The sequence below is a fragment of the Phyllobates terribilis genome, unplaced genomic scaffold (genome assembly GCF_046119375.1).
Source record: "Phyllobates terribilis strain yellow unplaced genomic scaffold, ASM4611937v1 Scaffold_7__3_contigs__length_470593459, whole genome shotgun sequence".
NCBI classification, from domain to species: Eukaryota; Metazoa; Chordata; class Amphibia; order Anura; family Dendrobatidae; genus Phyllobates; species Phyllobates terribilis.
In genome coordinates, this window is record NW_027362767.1 from 168,478,366 (window position 1) to 168,497,507 (window position 19,142).

The window sequence follows — 19,142 nt, forward strand, 5'->3', positions numbered from 1 at the left end:
AAGAAAATGACCCTGAGCGCCAAGTCATGCCAACTCATGTTATATATAATAAATTTGAGAAACACAGAGTTTTTTTATGGGCATAAAACATTCAAATTTTATTACAACATTTAAAATTACACGTAGAATACAATATAAGGTGACAGTATATGGATGGTGGCCAAGAAAGGTATTCACTGAAGAAGACAGCCGGCAACAAAAGTCCACATAATCCCAAAAATTCATGCAGCAGAGTAATATAAATACTAAAACCAATAGTAATAGTATATTGGTATATATCGGAACACAATTGTAAATATGTTTCCGAGTAAAGTAATTATTGCTAAAGAAAGGGATTATCAAAGGGACAGGTCCTATGTGTTAGGCAGTCTTACCCAGTGAAAATCAATCACAGGCCAGTGATAATAGCCACACAATGGCAAACCCCCAATATATAGATGGTGGCCAAGGAAGATGTACGCTGAGGAAAATAGCCAGCAGTAAAAGTCCCCATGATCCCAAAATACATGCAGTAAAATAATCCAGTAATGAAAATGAGGTGATTGCTGTTAAAGAGAGGGATAACCATAGGGACAATTCTTATATATTAGGTCATCTTACCCAGTGAGAAGCCAATCACTGGCTAGTGATAGTAGCCGCGCAGTAGCAAGCCCCCGACGCGCGTTTCGCGGCCCAAAAATGGCCGCTTCCTCAAGGGGAAGGTGCAGAAGTGGGAGAACGGGGCCCTTTTCAGCCGTGGCGTCGGTCACGTGTGGCCACACGTGACCGATCACCTGATTAGCAAATAGGCGTGGTTTGATGCCGGTGAGCGGCGCATGCGTCGCCACCCCCCGCCCCAGGACGCGAGCCCAAGCCGTCAGGGGCCAGTGCGCAAGCGCGAGCGCGCGGCCAAAAACAAGGCCGGGCGCCCGCGCACGCACCAGCCCCGCTGAGACAGCCGGGCGCGCGACCCACAGCGGAGGGAGCGGAGCACGCGCACAACATCAAAAAGGCACGGATAAAAGCGGAAGAAGATAAGGTGCATATAAATTTCATGTAGTAAATATAACACTGCATTTAAAGGTGTATCATATCTCAAAAATAGACGGTTTGAATTAAGAAAAATACAATCAGATCACTTTGTCAAAAGTTAATCCACCAATTTGATGCAGTGTACGGAAAGATCACTTTCAAAGCGATGGTATTTTCATATATCATTTGTAGTAGCTGCATCCACCAACATCTGACCGATTCGCAGATGATTCAATTCAGGCATCAATATGCATCATCCGGCATAGAGGGGCCCAATACTCCAGACATACGCTAAAAACTAGAAATAAATATAAAATTAGAAACTGGGGAAACCCCATATGTACAATAAAAACAAATAATGCCAAAGCGCAACAAGATTCTTTAAGGCACAGAAAGGGGGGAGAAGAAAAGAAAGGGAAAGGGACCACGGAGGAACAGATCCACAAGGGACTAAATTGAATAGATAATCGTCAGTCAAGTTTACAAAAATGAGGAGAAAGACAGAGACTCATTTAAACCGTATGGGGATAAAGTGTCCAACATGGTAATCCACTTAGTCTCGGCACGTGCCAAGGCTTTTCTCACATTGCCCCCCCGGGCACCCATATGAACCACATCTATCCCACGAACTTTGAGGCATCCAGGGTCGCAATTATGGGCGACCCTGAAATGTCTCGGAATTGTTTTTAATTCAGTGACATCAGCCACTGTCCTGGCCGCGCCAATGTCCCGCACATGCTCCCGTATGCGTACCCGGAGCTCCCTTGATGTCAGACCAATATATATCAGAGAGCAGTCACAAGTTGCGTAATAAATTACGTTGCTCGTGCCACACGAGATGTAATGTCTGATGTCAAACTGTCTTGTACCATCCGAGGACGCAAACGTGGTGCAGCGGAGGACATTGGCGCAGGCACGACAGTGGCCGCAGGGGAACATGCCCAAAGTAGGGCCACGGGAGACGAAGGGGTTTGATTTTTTCGCAACGTAGTGGCTCGACACTAAAATATCTTTCAAGTTATTAGACCGTCTAGGGGTCATTAGGGGATAATCCCCAAGAGTCGGTCCCAGGGAGGCATCGGTCATCAGGATACTCCAGTGCCTCGTCATTATACCCCTCATGTTGTCCCACTTGTGATTAAATGTGGATATATACCGTATCTTCTTCTGCCCATCATCATTGATTTTATATGCTTTATTTGGGTATAATAAATGGTTTCTTGGGGTACGTGACCAGCCGTGGCGTTGGTCACGTGTGGCCACACGTGACCGATCACCTGATTAGCAAATAGGCGTGGTTTGATGCCGGTGAGCGGAACATGCGTCGCCACCCCCCGCCCCAGGACGCGAGCCCAAGCTGTCAGGGGCCAGTGCGCAAGCGCGAGCGCGCGGCCAAAAACAAGGCCGGGCGCCCGCGCACGCACCAGCCCCGCTGAGACAGCCGGGCGCGCGACCCACAGCGGAGGGAGCGGAGCACGCGCACAACATCAAAAAGGCACGGATAAAAGCGGAAGAAGATAAGGTGCATATAAATTTCATGTAGTAAATATAACACTGCATTTAAAGGTGTATCATATCTCAAAAATAGACGGTTTGAATTAAGAAAAATACAATCAGATCACTTTGTCAATAGTTAATCCACCAATTTGATGCAGTGTACGGAAAGATCACTTTCAAAGCGATGGTATTTTCATATATCATTTGTAGTAGCTGCATCCACCAACATCTGACCGATTCGCAGATAATTCAATTCAGGCATCAATATGCATCATCCGGCATAGAGGGGCCCAATACTCCCGACATACGCTAAAAACTAGAAATAAATATAAAATTAGAAACTGGGGAAACCCCATATGTACAATAAAAACAAATAATGCCAAAGCGCAACAAGATTCTTTAAGGCACAGAAAGGGGGGAGAAGAAAAGAAAGGGAAAGGGACCACGGAGGAACAGATCAACAAGGGACTAAATTGAATAGATAATCGTCAGTCAAGTTTACAAAAATGAGGAGAAAGACAGAGACTCATTTAAACCGTATGGGGATAAAGTGTCCAACATGGTAATCCACTTAGTCTCGGCACGTGCCAAGGCTTTTCTCACATTGCCCCCCCGGGCACCCATATGAACCACATCTATCCCACGAACTTTGAGGCATCCAGGGTCGCAATTATGGGCGACCCTGAAATGTCTTGGAATTGTTTTTAATTCAGTGACATCAGCCACTGTCCTGGCCGCGCCAATGTCCCGCACATGCTCCCGTATGCGTACCCGGAGCTCCCTGGATGTCAGACCAATATATATCAGAGAGCAGTCACAAGTTGCGTAATAAATTATTTTATCTGCGAGCTGTTGCACTTTGTACTCACACATATTTATTTTTTGTTCAAAGATAATATCTATTTACAGAAGCGCGGCACAGCGATGGGGGCGGCCTGCGCGCCTTCGTACGCCAATCTCTTCCTAGGCGCATGGAAGAGACTGATTTTTGGCGACGGAGGAGCGGGGGTCGCGGACCATGTGCTGTGTTGGCTGCGTTACATCGATGATATTTTGTTTCTTTGGCGTGGGTCGGTGCAGCAGCTTGAGAGTTTCATGGCACAGTTAAATACAAATATGTGGGGAATTCGGTTGACACATAAATATGATGTATCTAAGATTGAATTCCTGGATGTCTGTCTGGAGGTGGACGATATGGGCCGCCTTCAGACGGACATCTATAGGAAACCAACGTCGACCAATTCCCTTATTCATGCAAGTAGTGCCCACCATCCAACCACAATAAGGGCCGTCCCGGTCGGGCAATTCCTGAGGGCGAGGCGGATTTGTTCATCGGACCATAAATTTGAGAAGCAAGCTATCGACCTCAAATCAAGATTCGCATCACGTGGCTACAGTAATAGGTGTGTGAGGCGGGGTTACGAACGCGCTAGGCGTACCCCAAGAAACCATTTATTATACCCAAATAAAGCATATAAAATCAATGATGATGGGCAGAAGAAGATACGGTATATATCCACATTTAATCACGAGTGGGACAACATGAGGAGTATAATGACGAAGCACTGGAGTATCCTGATGACCGATGCCTCCCTGGGACCGACTCTTGGGGATTATCCCCTAATGACCCCTAGACGGTCTAATAACTTGAAAGATATTTTAGTGTCGAGCCACTACGTTGCGAAAAAATCAAACCCCTTCGTCTCCCGTGGCCCTACTTTGGGCATGTTCCCCTGCGGCCACTGTCGTGCCTGCGCCAATGTCCTCCGCTGCACCACGTTTGCGTCCTCGGATGGTACAAGACAGTTTGACATCAGACATTACATCTCGTGTGGCACGAGCAACGTAATTTATTACGCAACTTGTGACTGCTCTCTGATATATATTGGTCTGACATCCAGGGAGCTCCGGGTACGCATACGGGAGCATGTGCGGGACATTGGCACGGCCAGGACAGTGGCTGATGTCACTGAATTAAAAACAATTCCAAGGCATTTCAGGGTCGCCCATAATTGCGACCCTGGATGCCTCAAAGTTCGTGGGATAGATGTGGTTCATATGGGTGCCCGGGGGGGCAATGTGAGAAAAGCCTTGGCACGTGCCGAGACTAAGTGGATTACCATTTTGGACACTTTATCCCCATACGGTTTAAATGAGTCTCTGTCTTTCTCCTCATTTTTGTAAACTTGACTGACGATTATCTATTCAATTTAGTCCCTTGTGGATCTGTTCCTCCGTGGTCCCTTTCCCTTTCTTTTCTTCTCCCCCCTTTCTGTGCCTTAAAGAATCTTGTTGCGCTTTGGCATTATTTGTTTTTATTGTACATATGGGGTTTCCCCAGTTTCTAATTTTATATTTATTTCTAGTTTTTAGCGTATGTCTGGAGTATTGGGCCCCTCTATGCCGGATGATGCATATTGATGCCTGAATTGAATCATCTGCAAATCGGTCAGATGTTGGTGGATGCAGCTACTACAAATGATATATGAAAATACCATCGCTTTGAAAGTGATCTTTCCGTACACTGCATCAAATTGGTGGATTAACTATTGACAAAGTGATCTGATTGTATTTTTCTTAATTCAAACCGTCTATTTTTGAGATATGATACACCTTTAAATGCAGTGTTATATTTACTACATGAAATTTATATGCACCTTATCTTCTTCCGCTTTTATCCGTGCCTTTTTGATGTTGTGCGTGTGCTCCGCTCCCTCCGCTGTGGGTCGCGCGCCCGGCTGTCTCAGCGGGGCTGGTGCGTGCGCGGGCGCCCGGCCTTGTTTTTGGCCGCGCGCTCGCGCTTGCGCACTGGCCCCTGACGGCTTGGGCTCGCGTCCTGGTGCGGGGGGTGGCGACGCATGCGCCGCTCACCGGCATCAAACCACGCCTATTTGCTAATCAGGTGATCGGTCATGTGTGGCCACACGTGACCAACGCCACGGCTGGTCACGTACCCCAAGAAACCATTTATTATACCCAAATAAAGCATATAAAATCAATGATGATGGGCAGAAGAAGATACGGTATATATCCACATTTAATCACGAGTGGGACAACATGAGGAGTATAATGACGAAGCACTGGAGTATCCTGATGACCGATGCCTCCCTGGGACCGACTCTTGGGGATTATCCCCTAATGACCCCTAGACGGTCTAATAACTTGAAAGATATTTTAGTGTCGAGCCACTACGTTGTGAAAAAATCAAACCCCTTCGGCTCCCGTGGCCCTACTTTGGGCATGTTCCCCTGCGGCCACTGTCGTGCCTGCGCCAATGTCCTCCGCTGCACCACGTTTGCGTCCTCGGATGGTACAAGACAGTTTGACATCAGACATTACATCTCGTGTGGCACGAGCAACGTAATTTATTACGCAACTTGTGACTGCTCTCTGATATATATTGGTCTGACATCCAGGGAGCTCCGGGTACGCATACGGGAGCATGTGCGGGACATTGGCGCGGCCAGGACAGTGGCTGATGTCACTGAATTAAAAACAATTCCGAGACATTTCAGGGTCGCCCATAATTGCGACCCTGGATGCCTCAAAGTTCGTGGGATAGATGTGGTTCATATGGGTGCCCGGGGGGGCAAAGTGAGAAAAGCCTTGGCACGTGCCGAGACTAAGTGGATTACCATGTTGGACACTTTATCCCCATACGGTTTAAATGAGTCTCTGTCTTTCTCCTCATTTTTGTAAACTTGACTGATGATTATCTATTCAATTTAGTCCCTTGTGGATCTGTTCCTCCGTGGTCCCTTTCCCTTTCTTTTCTTCTCCCCCCTTTCTGTGCCTTAAAGAATCTTGTTGCGCTTTGGCATTATTTGTTTTTATTGTACATATGGGGTTTCCCCAGTTTCTAATTTTATATTTATTTCTAGTTTTTAGCATATGTCTGGAGTATTGGGCCCCTCTATGCCGGATGATGCATATTGATGCCTGAATTGAATCATCTGCGTATCGGTCAGATGTTGGTGGATGCAGCTACTACAAATGATATATGAAAATACCATCGCTTTGAAAGTGATCTTTCCGTACACTGCATCAAATTGGTGGATTAACTATTGACAAAGTGATCTGATTGTATTTTTCTTAATTCAAACCGTCTATTTTTGAGATATGATACACCTTTAAATGCAGTGTTATATTTACTACATGAAATTTATATGCACCTTATCTTCTTCCGCTTTTATCCGTGCCTTTTTGATGTTGTGCGCGTGCTCCGCTTCCTCCGCTGTGGGTCGCGCGCCCGGCTGTCTCAGCGGGGCTGGTGCGTGCGCGGGCGCCCGGCCTTGTTTTTGGCCGCGCGCTCGCGCTTGCTCACTGGCCCCTGACGGCTTGGGCTCGCGTCCTGGGGCGGGGGGTGGCGACGCATGCGCCGCTCACCGGCATCAAACCACGCCTATTTGCTAATCAGGTGATCGGTCACGTGTGGCCACACGTGACCGACGCCACGGCTGAAAAGGGCCCCGTTCTCCCACTTCTGCACCTTCCCCTTGAGGAAGCGGCCATTTTTGGGCCGCGAAACGCGCGTCGGGGGCTTGCTACTGCGCGGCTACTATCACTAGCCAGTGATTGGCTTCTCACTGGGTAAGATGACCTAATATATAAGAATTGTCCCTATGGTTATCCCTCTCTTTAACAGCAATCACCTCATTTTCATTATTGGATTATTTTACTGCATGTATTTTGGGATCATGGGGACTTTTACTGCTGGCTATTTTCCTCAGCGTACATCTTCCTTGGCCACCATCTATATATTGGGGGTTTGCCATTGTGTGGCTATTATCACTGGCCTGTGATTGATTTTCACTGGGTAAGACTGCCTAACACATAGGACCTGTCCCTTTGATAATCCCTTTCTTTAGCAATAATTACTTTACTCGGAAACATATTTACAATTGTGTTCCGATATATACCAATATGCTATTACTATTGGTTTTAGTATTTATATTACTCTGCTGCATGAATTTTTGGGATTATGTGGACTTTTGTTGCCGGCTGTCTTCTTCAGTGAATACCTTTCTTGGCCACCATCTATATACTGTCACCTTATATTGTATTCTACGTGTAATTTTAAATGTTGTAATAAAATTTGAATGTTTTATGCCCATAAAAAAACTCTGTGTTTCTCAAATTTATTATATTAAGCATATGCTACTGGCAGGATCAACCAGGTAGCCCCCCAACACGACTGGACCGTGTCGAGGTTCGGGAGAGGAGAGGCCTGCATTAAGAGAAGGCGGCAGAAGAGCCCCACGGCGGCAGGGCGCCCGGACGGAACGGGTATAGGCAGGGCGTGCGGCGTCCGGAGAGGATGCGGGATGGCATGGGGCTTCCCTGGGGGGCCGGGGAACAGAGCCCTCGCAGCACCGGGGACATGTGCGGGAGGAGCGGCTCGCTGTGCGGTGCGTGGTCCCGAAGCGGCAGGCGTCTGGAAAACACCCCTTGCACGGGGAGGGCGAGGTGACTGGCCTCCGGAGGATGCCACGGCCGCCCCCGTCTCACCAACCGCACCCAAGACGACACACAGGGTCGCTCGGGGAGATGGCGTGCGGGGGTGGGCCTATGCGGCGCCACCGTCTGGCTTAGACCTGCCTCCGCCGTGGGGGGTCCTCGACCCACCGGCGGACAGGCACGAGGATTGGGAGAGGGGGGCTGGCCGTCGGGGTCCGCCGCGGCTCTGGCACTAACCCGGCGACGCGGAGGTCGCGTGGGTGGTCGTCGGCCTGGCCGTGTCGGCGTCGCCCTCCAGCGTAGTCCCTCTTCCCACTCGCGCCCATAACCTCAAAGGGATGCCCGAGCGGCTTTTCTTCCCAGGGATGCTCCCCGCCCGGGGTGGGAGCGCGGGGGATCCCAGGTCGGCCTTTCACCGTACTCCCTACCTCTTGGCCCTCGTTCCTTCTCCCATTCTCCATCTAACCCCTTGGCTCTGGGGTTTCCGCTCTCCCTCTCTCGCTCTCTCTCCTGCTCCCTGGCCGAGCTGCCTGGGAGGACGAGGGTTGAGGGGGAAGGCGACGGTCGGGCTGGGGCACACCGCACGGTGAGAACCCCCTTCGCCTGCCTCCACACCTCTGTCGTCCTCCCCACTGACGTAGGGGCTCGGGAAAAGACTGGAAATCGCGAAGCTCGGCAGTGGCGCGGAGAGGCCACCCACCGCCGCCGCTGTCGCCACCGCCGCGGAGGCCGCCCTTTCGGACACGAGGGGCGGTGCGGGCCTCCGCTGGCCGGGTACGCATCTGGAAGAAAAGGGCCGCCCTCGGAGAAGATCGCTGTGCTTCCCCGCACAGGGAGCGATTCGGACGACGGGCCCCCACGCCTGGGTGGGTGGGCGCCCCGCCGTTCGCCCGTGCGGGTCGTCGGAACGCTACCTTCGCTCGGTTCGAGTCAAACTCCCCACGGCTCGGCCACCTCCGCAGACGGGATGCGAGGCCGGCGTGCGCGCCCAAAGATATTTGTCGGAAGCCCGGGGGTAGAGGAGGAAGGGGACCGCTCACCTTAAGCCGGCGCGGGCTCCAAAGTCCGGGCCGAGCGAGCGGCGCCACCTCCCCACCCGGGAGCGCTGTGCCAGATCGATCGGAGGAAGAGCAGGGGTGCATGTAGGGACTTGCCCAAATACGGAGGCTGCAAACCCCTGTCATCGGGAGATACGTGCCCACAAGTCCTGGAAGCGTGACTCGGGTACAGGCGCCCTTGCAGAGGGGGTACTGGATGTGGAACAGCACTGGGGTCGAAGCCACGAAAGCATTCGCCCTCATGGAGCCTCTCCTCAGCCTAAAAATCCAGATTTTAGCCTTGACGGCGCCCCCATGTGGAGAACCAGGGCCTGCAGGGGGGTCTGGCCAGGCTCACTTCAACCCAGGAACACCTCTCTTACTTGGGATGGGCGACCGGCAAAAGTCCCCCCACGCAGCTGCGGAAGTCTGGGTTCAGCCAAGGTGCAGACCTCCAGCTGAACAGGGACTCATAGCCAAAACACGTGCCCGGGTCTACAGAGGTGAAAACCAGCTTAAATGAGTCGAAATGTGTCGAGGCTGAGAGGTCCGTCTCTCTTATATATTCTGCCGGTGGTGTGCAAAACTAGGTCTCTGTATGAAGTGTCACCCTATTCCCACTTTAGGGACACATGTCAAAAACTACCCGATCGCCTGGAACTGTCAGGCGGATTCGGCTCCCTGGAATTTCCTCATTCTGGTTCTTTTTCACTTTTTTTCTATTTTGCGACATATAGTGAGCAGGCTGCATTACTGGTACCGGGGAGACCCCAAAACACTTGGAACTGGTGAGCGGGCTCAATTTATCAACGATTTGTGGGTCCTGGAAGTCAAAATTCTGACTTCTGAAAAAGACTAAGTATCAAGGACTCATCGGAGGAATCGCTCTGGAACTGAAATCGGATGCGCGCACTGACATGCTCCCCTCTATGGAAGTCTGACACAAGTTGAAAAATTTTCTAAGTGCAAAAAAATTTTTTTTTCTAATTTTTTTCAATTTCCCCCCTGTGGGATATATATTTTACACACACATATGGAGCCCTCCTGGGATGCCCTATAACATACTAGAACCTCATTTTGTGGAAGTTTTCACAAAATTGTGAAATTTTCAAAAAACTCAGAAATTTTGCCAAAAACGACTTAGTATCAAGGACTCATCGGAGGAATCGCTCTGGAACTGAAATCGGATGCGCGCACTGACATGCTCCCCTCTCTGGAAGTCTGACACAAGTTGAAAAATTTTCTAAGTCCCAAAAAAATTTTTTTTTTCAGCTTTTTTTCAATTTTCCCCCTGTGGGATATATATTTTACCCACACATATGGAGCCCTCCTGGGATGCCCTATAACATACTAGAACCTCATTTTGTGGAAGTTTTCACAAAATTGTGAAATTTTCAAAAAACTCAGAAATTTTGCCAAAAACGACTAAGTATCAAGGACTCATCGGAGGAATCGCTCTGGAACTGAAATCGGATGCGCGCACTGACATGCTCCCCTCTCTGGAAGTCTGACACATGTGTGAAAAATTTTCTAAGTCCCAAAAAATTTTTTTTTTCAGCTTTTTTTCAATTTTCCCCCTGTGGGATATATATTTTACCCACACATATGGAGCCCTCCTGGGATGCCCTATAACATACTAGAACCTCATTTTGTGGAAGTTTTCACAAAATTGTGAAATTTTCAAAAAAGTCAGAAATTTTGCCAAAAACGACTAAGTATCAAGGACTCATCGGAGGAATCGCTCTGGAACTGAAATCGGATGCGCGCACTGACATGCTCCCCTCTCTGGAAGTCTGACACAAGTTGAAAAATTTTCTAAGTCCCCAAAAAATTTTTTTTTTCAGCTTTTTTTCAATTTTCCCCCTGTGGGATATATATTTTACCCACACATATGGAGCCCTCCTGGGATGCCCTATAACATACTAGAACCTCATTTTGTGGAAGTTTTCACAAAATTGTGAAATTTTCAAAAAACTCAGAAATTTTGCCAAAAACGACTTAGTATCAAGGACTCATCGGAGGAATCGCTCTGGAACTGAAATCGGATGCGCGCACTGACATGCTCCCCTCTCTGGAAGTCTGACACAAGTTGAAAAATTTTCTAAGTCCCAAAAAAATTTTTTTTTTCAGCTTTTTTTCAATTTTCCCCCTGTGGGATATATATTTTACCCACACATATGGAGCCCTCCTGGGATGCCCTATAACATACTAGAACCTCATTTTGTGGAAGTTTTCACAAAATTGTGAAATTTTCAAAAAAGTCAGAAATTTTGCCAAAAACGACTAAGTATCAAGGACTCATCGGAGGAATCGCTCTGGAACTGAAATCAGATGCGCGCACTGACATGCTCCCCTCTCTGGAAGTCTGACACAAGTTGAAAAATTTTCTAAGTCCCCAAAAAATTTTTTTTTCAGCTTTTTTTCAATTTTCCCCCTGTGGGATATATATTTTACCCACACATATGGAGCCCTCCTGGGATGCCCTATAACATACTAGAACCTCATTTTGTGGAAGTTTTCACAAAATTGTGAAATGTTCAAAAAAGTCAGAAATTTTGCCAAAAACGACTAAGTATCAAGGACTCATCGGAGGAATCGCTCTGGAACTGAAATTGGATGCGCGCACTGACATGATCCCCTCTCTGGAAGTCTGACACATGTGTGAACATTTTCTAAGTCCCAAAAAATTTTTTTTTTCAGCTTTTTTTCAATTTCCCCCCTGTGGGATATATATTTTACCCACACATATGGAGCCCTCCTGGGATGCCCTATAACATACTAGAACCTCATTTTGTGGAAGTTTTCACAAAATTGTGAAATTTTCAAAAAACTCAGAAATTTTGCCAAAAAGGACTAAGTATCAAGGACTCATTGGAGGAATCGCTCTGGAACTGAAATCGGATGCGCGCACTGACATGCTCCCCTCTCTGGAAGTCTGACACAAGTTGAAAAATTTTCTAAGTCCCCCAAAAATTTTTTTTTTCAGCTTTTTTTCAATTTTCCCCCTGTGGGATATATATTTTACCCACACATATGGAGCTCTCCTGGGATGCCCTATAACATACTAGAACCTCATTTTGTGGAAGTTTTCACAAAATTGTGAAATTTTCAAAAAACTCAGAAATTTTGCCAAAAACGACTTAGTATCAAGGACTCATCGGAGGAATCGCTCTGGAACTGAAATCGGATGCGCGCACTGACATGCTCCCCTCTCTGGAAGTCTGACACAAGTTGAAAAATTTTCTAAGTCCCAAAAAAATTTTTTTTTTCAGCTTTTTTTCAATTTTCCCCCTGTGGGATATATATTTTACCCACACATATGGAGCCCTCCTGGGATGCCCTATAACATACTAGATCCTCATTTTGTGGAAGTTTTCACAAAATTGTGAAATTTTCAAAAAACTCAGAAATTTTGCCAAAAACGACTAAGTATCAAGGACTCATCGGAGGAATCGCTCTGGAACTGAAATCGGATGCGCGCACTGACATGCTCCCCTCTCTGGAAGTCTGACACAAGTTGAAAAATTTTCTAAGTCCCAAAAAAATTTTTTTTTTCAGCTTTTTTTCAATTTTCCCCCTGTGGGATATATATTTTACCCACACATATGGAGCCCTCCTGGGATGCCCTATAACATACTAGAACCTCATTTTGTGGAAGTTTTCACAAATTTGTGAAATTTTCAAAAAAGTCAGAAATTTTGCCAAAAACGACTAAGTATCAAGGACTCATCGGAGGAATCGCTCTGGAACTGAAATCAGATGCGCGCACTGACATGCTCCCCTCTCTGGAAGTCTGACACAAGTTGAAAAATTTTCTAAGTCCCCAAAAAATTTTTTTTTCAGCTTTTTTTCAATTTCCCCCCTGTGGGATATATATTTTACCCACACATATGGAGCCCTCCTGGGATGCCCTATAACATACTAGAACCTCATTTTGTGGAAGTTTTCACAAAATTGTGAAATGTTCAAAAAAGTCAGAAATTTTGCCAAAAACGACTAAGTATCAAGGACTCATCGGAGGAATCGCTCTGGAACTGAAATTGGATGCGCGCACTGACATGCTCCCCTCTCTGGAAGTCTGACACATGTGTGAACATTTTCTAAGTCCCAAAAAATTTTTTTTTTCAGCTTTTTTTCAATTTCCCCCCTGTGGGATATATATTTTACCCACACATATGGAGCCCTCCTGGGATGCCCTATAACATACTAGAACCTCATTTTGTGGAAGTTTTCACAAAATTGTGAAATTTTCAAAAAACTCAGAAATTTTGCCAAAAAGGACTAAGTATCAAGGACTCATTGGAGGAATCGCTCTGGAACTGAAATCGGATGCGCGCACTGACATGCTCCCCTCTCTGGAAGTCTGACACAAGTTGAAAAATTTTCTAAGTCCCCCAAAAATTTTTTTTTTCAGCTTTTTTTCAATTTTCCCCCTGTGGGATATATATTTTACCCACACATATGGAGCTCTCCTGGGATGCCCTATAACATACTAGAACCTCATTTTGTGGAAGTTTTCACAAAATTGTGAAATTTTCAAAAAACTCACAAATTTTGCCAAAAACGACTTAGTATCAAGGACTCATCGGAGGAATCGCTCTGGAACTGAAATCGGATGCGCGCACTGACATGCTCCCCTCTCTGGAAGTCTGACACAAGTTGAAAAATTTTCTAAGTCCCAAAAAAATTTTTTTTTTCAGCTTTTTTTCAATTTTCCCCCTGTGGGATATATATTTTACCCACACATATGGAGCCCTCCTGGGATGCCCTATAACATACTAGATCCTCATTTTGTGGAAGTTTTCACAAAATTGTGAAATTTTCAAAAAACTCAGAAATTTTGCCAAAAACGACTAAGTATCAAGGACTCATCGGAGGAATCGCTCTGGAACTGAAATCGGATGCGCGCACTGACATGCTCCCCTCTCTGGAAGTCTGACACAAGTTGAAAAATTTTCTAAGTCCCAAAAAAATTTTTTTTTTCAGCTTTTTTTCAATTTTCCCCCTGTGGGATATATATTTTACCCACACATATGGAGCCCTCCTGGGATGCCCTATAACATACTAGAACCTCATTTTGTGGAAGTTTTCACAAAATTGTGAAATTTTCAAAAAAGTCAGAAATTTTGCCAAAAACGACTAAGTATCAAGGACTCATCGGAGGAATCGCTCTGGAACTGAAATCAGATGCGCGCACTGACATGCTCCCCTCTCTGGAAGTCTGACACAAGTTGAAAAATTTTCTAAGTCCCCAAAAAATTTTTTTTTCAGCTTTTTTTCAATTTTCCCCCTGTGGGATATATATTTTACCCACACATATGGAGCCCTCCTGGGATGCCCTATAACATACTAGAACCTCATTTTGTGGAAGTTTTCACAAAATTGTGAAATGTTCAAAAAAGTCAGAAATTTTGCCAAAAACGACTAAGTATCAAGGACTCATCGGAGGAATGGCTCTGGAACTGAAATCGGATGCGCGCACTGACATGCTCCCCTCTCTGGAAGTCTGACACAAGTTGAAAAATTTTCTAAGTTCCAAAAAAAATTTTTTTTTCAGCTTTTTTTCAATTTTCCCCCTGTGGGATATATATTTTACCCACACATATGGAGCTCTCCTGGGATGCCCTATAACATACTAGAACCTCATTTTGTGGAAGTTTTCACAAAATTGTGAAATTTTCAAAAAAGGCAGAAATTTTGCCAAAAATGACTAAGTATCAAGGACTCATCGGAGGAATCGCTCTGGAACTGAAATTGGATGCGCGCACTGACATGCTCCCCTCTCTGGAAGTCTGACACAAGTTGAAAAATATTCTAAGTCCCAAAAAAATTTTTTTTTTCAGCTTTTTTTCAATTTTCCCCCTGTGGGATATATATTTTACACACACATATGGAGCCCTCCTGGGATGCCCTATAACATACTAGAACCTCATTTTGTGGAAGTTTTCACAAAATTGTGAAATTTTCAAAAAACTCAGAAATTTTGCCAAAAACGACTTAGTATCAAGGACTCATCGGAGGAATCGCTCTGGAACTGAAATCGGATGCGCGCACTGACATGCTCCCCTCTCTGGAAGTCTGACACAAGTTGAAAAATTTTCTAAGTCCCAAAAAAATTTTTTTTTTCAGCTTTTTTTCAATTTTCCCCCTGTGGGATATATATTTTACCCACACATATGGAGCCCTCCTGGGATGCCCTATAACATACTAGAACCTCATTTTGTGGAAGTTTTCACAAAATTGTGAAATTTTCAAAAAACTCAGAAATTTTGCCAAAAACGACTTAGTATCAAGGACTCATCGGAGGAATCGCTCTGGAACTGAAATCGGATGCGCGCACTGACATGCTCCCCTCTCTGGAAGTCTGACACAAGTTGAAAAATTTTCTAAGTCCCAAAAAAATTTTTTTTTCAGCTTTTTTTCAATTTTCCCCCTGTGGGATATATATTTTACCCACACATATGGAGCCCTCCTGGGATGCCCTATAACATACTAGAACCTCATTTTGTGGAAGTTTTCACAAAATTGTGAAATTTTCAAAAAACTCAGAAATTTTGCCAAAAACGACTAAGTATCAAGGACTCATCGGAGGAATCGCTCTGGAACTGAAATCGGATGCGCGCACTGACATGCTCCCCTCTCTGGAAGTCTGACACAAGTTGAAAAATTTTCTAAGTCCCAAAAAAATTTTTTTTTTCAGCTTTTTTTCAATTTTCCCCCTGTGGGATATATATTTTACCCACACATATGGAGCCCTCCTGGGATGCCCTATAACATACTAGAACCTCATTTTGTGGAAGTTTTCACAAAATTGTGAAATTTTCAAAAAAGTCAGAAATTTTGCCAAAAACGACTAAGTATCAAGGACTCATCGGAGGAATCGCTCTGGAACTGAAATCAGATGCGCGCACTGACATGCTCCCCTCTCTGGAAGTCTGACACAAGTTGAAAAATTTTCTAAGTCCCCCAAAAATTTTTTTTTCAGCTTTTTTTCAATTTTCCCCCTGTGGGATATATATTTTACCCACACATATGGAGCCCTCCTGGGATGCCCTATAACATACTAGAACCTCATTTTGTGGAAGTTTTCACAAAATTGTGAAATGTTCAAAAAAGTCAGAAATTTTGCCAAAAACGACTAAGTATCAAGGACTCATCGGAGGAATCGCTCTGGAACTGAAATCGGATGCGCGCACTGACATGCTCCCCTCTCTGGAAGTCTGACACAAGTTGAAAAATTTTCTAAGTCCCACAAAAATTTTTTTTTCAGCTTTTTTTCAATTTTCCCCCTGTGGGATATATATTTTACCCACACATATGGAGCCCTCCTGGGATGCCCTATAACATACTAGAACCTCATTTTGTGGAAGTTTTCACAAAATTGTGAAATGTTCAAAGAAGTCAGAAATTTTGCCAAAAACGACTAAGTATCAAGGACTCATCGGAGGAATCGCTCTGGAACTGAAATCGGATGCGCGCACTGACATGCTCCCCTCTCTGGAAGTCTGACACAAGTTGAAAAATTTTCTAAGTCCCAAAAAAATTTTTTTTTTCAGCTTTTTTTCAATTTTCCCCCTGTGGGATATATATTTTACCCACACATATGGAGCCCTCCTGGGATGCCCTATAACATACTAGAACCTCATTTTGTGGAAGTTTTCACAAAATTGTGAAATTTTCAAAAAAGTCAGAAATTTTGCCAAAAACGACTAAGTATCAAGGACTCATCGGAGGAATCGCTCTGGAACTGAAATCAGATGCGCGCACTGACATGCTCCCCTCTCTGGAAGTCTGACACAAGTTGAAAAATTTTCTAAGTCCCCAAAAAATTTTTTTTTCAGCTTTTTTTCAATTTTCCCCCTGTGGGATATATATTTTACCCACACATATGGAGCCCTCCTGGGATGCCCTATAACATACTAGAACCTCATTTTGTGGAAGTTTTCACAAAATTGTGAAATGTTCAAAAAAGTCAGAAATTTTGCCAAAAACGACTAAGTATCAAGGACTCATCGGAGGAATCGCTCTGGAACTGAAATCGGATGCGCGCACTGACATGCTCCCCTCTCTGGAAGTCTGACACAAGTTGAAAAATTTTCTAAGTCCCAAAAAAAATTTTTTTTTCAGCTTTTTTTCAATTTTCCCCCTGTGGGATATATATTTTACCCACACATATGGAGCTCTCCTGGGATGCCCTATAACATACTAGAACCTCATTTTGTGGAAGTTTTCACAAAATTGTGAAATTTTCAAAAAAGGCAGAAATTTTGCCAAAAATGACTAAGTATCAAGGACTCATCGGAGGAATCGCTCTGGAACTGAAATTGGATGCGCGCACTGACATGCTCCCCTCTCTGGAAGTCTGACACAAGTTGAAAAATTTTCTAAGTCCCAAAAAAATTTTTTTTTTCAGCTTTTTTTCAATTTTCCCCCTGTGGGATATATATTTTACACACACATATGGAGCCCTCCTGGGATGCCCTATAACATACTAGAACCTCATTTTGTGGAAGTTTTCACAAAATTGTGAAATTTTCAAAAAACTCAGAAATTTTGCCAAAAACGACTTAGTATCAAGGACTCATCGGAGGAATCGCTCTGGAACTGAAATCGGATGCGCGCACTGACATGCTCCCCTCTCTGGAAGTCTGACACAAGTTGAAAAATTTTCTAAGTCCCAAAAAAATTTTTTTTTTCAGCTTTTTTTCAATTTTCCCCCTGTGGGATATATATTTTACCCACACATATGGAGCCCTCCTGGGATGCCCTATAACATACTAGAACCTCATTTTGTGGAAGTTTTCACAAAATTGTGAAATTTTCAAAAAAGTCAGAAATTTTGCCAAAAACGACTAAGTATCAAGGTCTCATCGGAGGAATCGCTCTGGAACTGAAATCAGATGCGCGCACTGACATGCTCCCCTCTCTGGAAGTCTGACACAAGTTGAAAAATTTTCTAAGTCCCCCAAAAATTTTTTTTTCAGCTTTTTTTCAATTTTCCCCCTGTGGGATATATATTTTACCCACACATATGGAGCCCTCCTGGGATGCCCTATAACATACTAGAACCTCATTTTGTGGAAGTTTTCACAAAATTGTGAAATGTTCAAAAAAGTCAGAAATTTTGCCAAAAACGACTAAGTATCAAGGACTCATCGGAGGAATCGCTCTGGAACTGAAATCGGATGCGCGCACTGACATGCTCCCCTCTCTGGAAGTCTGACACAAGTTGAAAAATTTTCTAAGTCCCAAAAAAATTTTTTTTTTCAGCTTTTTTTCAATTTTCCCCCTGTGGGATATATATTTTACCCACACATATGGAGCCCTCCTGGGATGCCCTATAACATACTAGAACCTCATTTTGTGGAAGTTTTCACAAAATTGTGAAATGTTCAAAAAAGTCAGAAATTTTGCCAAAAACGACTAAGTATCAAGGACTCATCGGAGGAATCGCTCTGGAACTGAAATCGGATGCGCGCACTGACATGCTCCCCTCTCTGGAAGTCTGACACAAGTTGAAAAATTTTCTAAGTCCCAAAAAAAATTTTTTTTTCAGCTTTTTTTCAATTTTCCCCCTGTGGGATATATATTTTACCGACACATATGGAGCTCTCCTGGGATGCCCTATAACATACTAGAACCTCATTTTGTGGAAGTTTTCACAAAATTGTGAAATTTTCAAAAAAGTCAGAAATTTTGCCAAAAATGACTAAGTATCAAGGACTCATCGGAGGAATCGCTCTGGAACTGAAATTGGATGCGCGCACTGACATGCTCCCCTCTCTGGAAGTCTGACACAAGTTGAAAAATTTTCTAAGTCCCAAAAAAATTTTTTTTTCAGCTTTTTTTCAATTTTCCCCCTGTGGGATATATATTTTACCCACACATATGGAGCCCTCCTGGGATGCCCTATAACATACTAGAACCTCATTTTGTGGAAGTTTTCACAAAATTGTGAAATGTTCAAAAAAGTCAGAAATTTTGCCAAAAACGACTAAGTATCAAGGACTCATCGGAGGAATCGCTCTGGAACTGAAATCGGATGCGCGCACTGACATGCTCCCCTCTCTGGAAGTCTGACACAAGTTGAAAAATTTTCTAAGTCCCAAAAAAATTTTTTTTTTCAGCTTTTTTTCAATT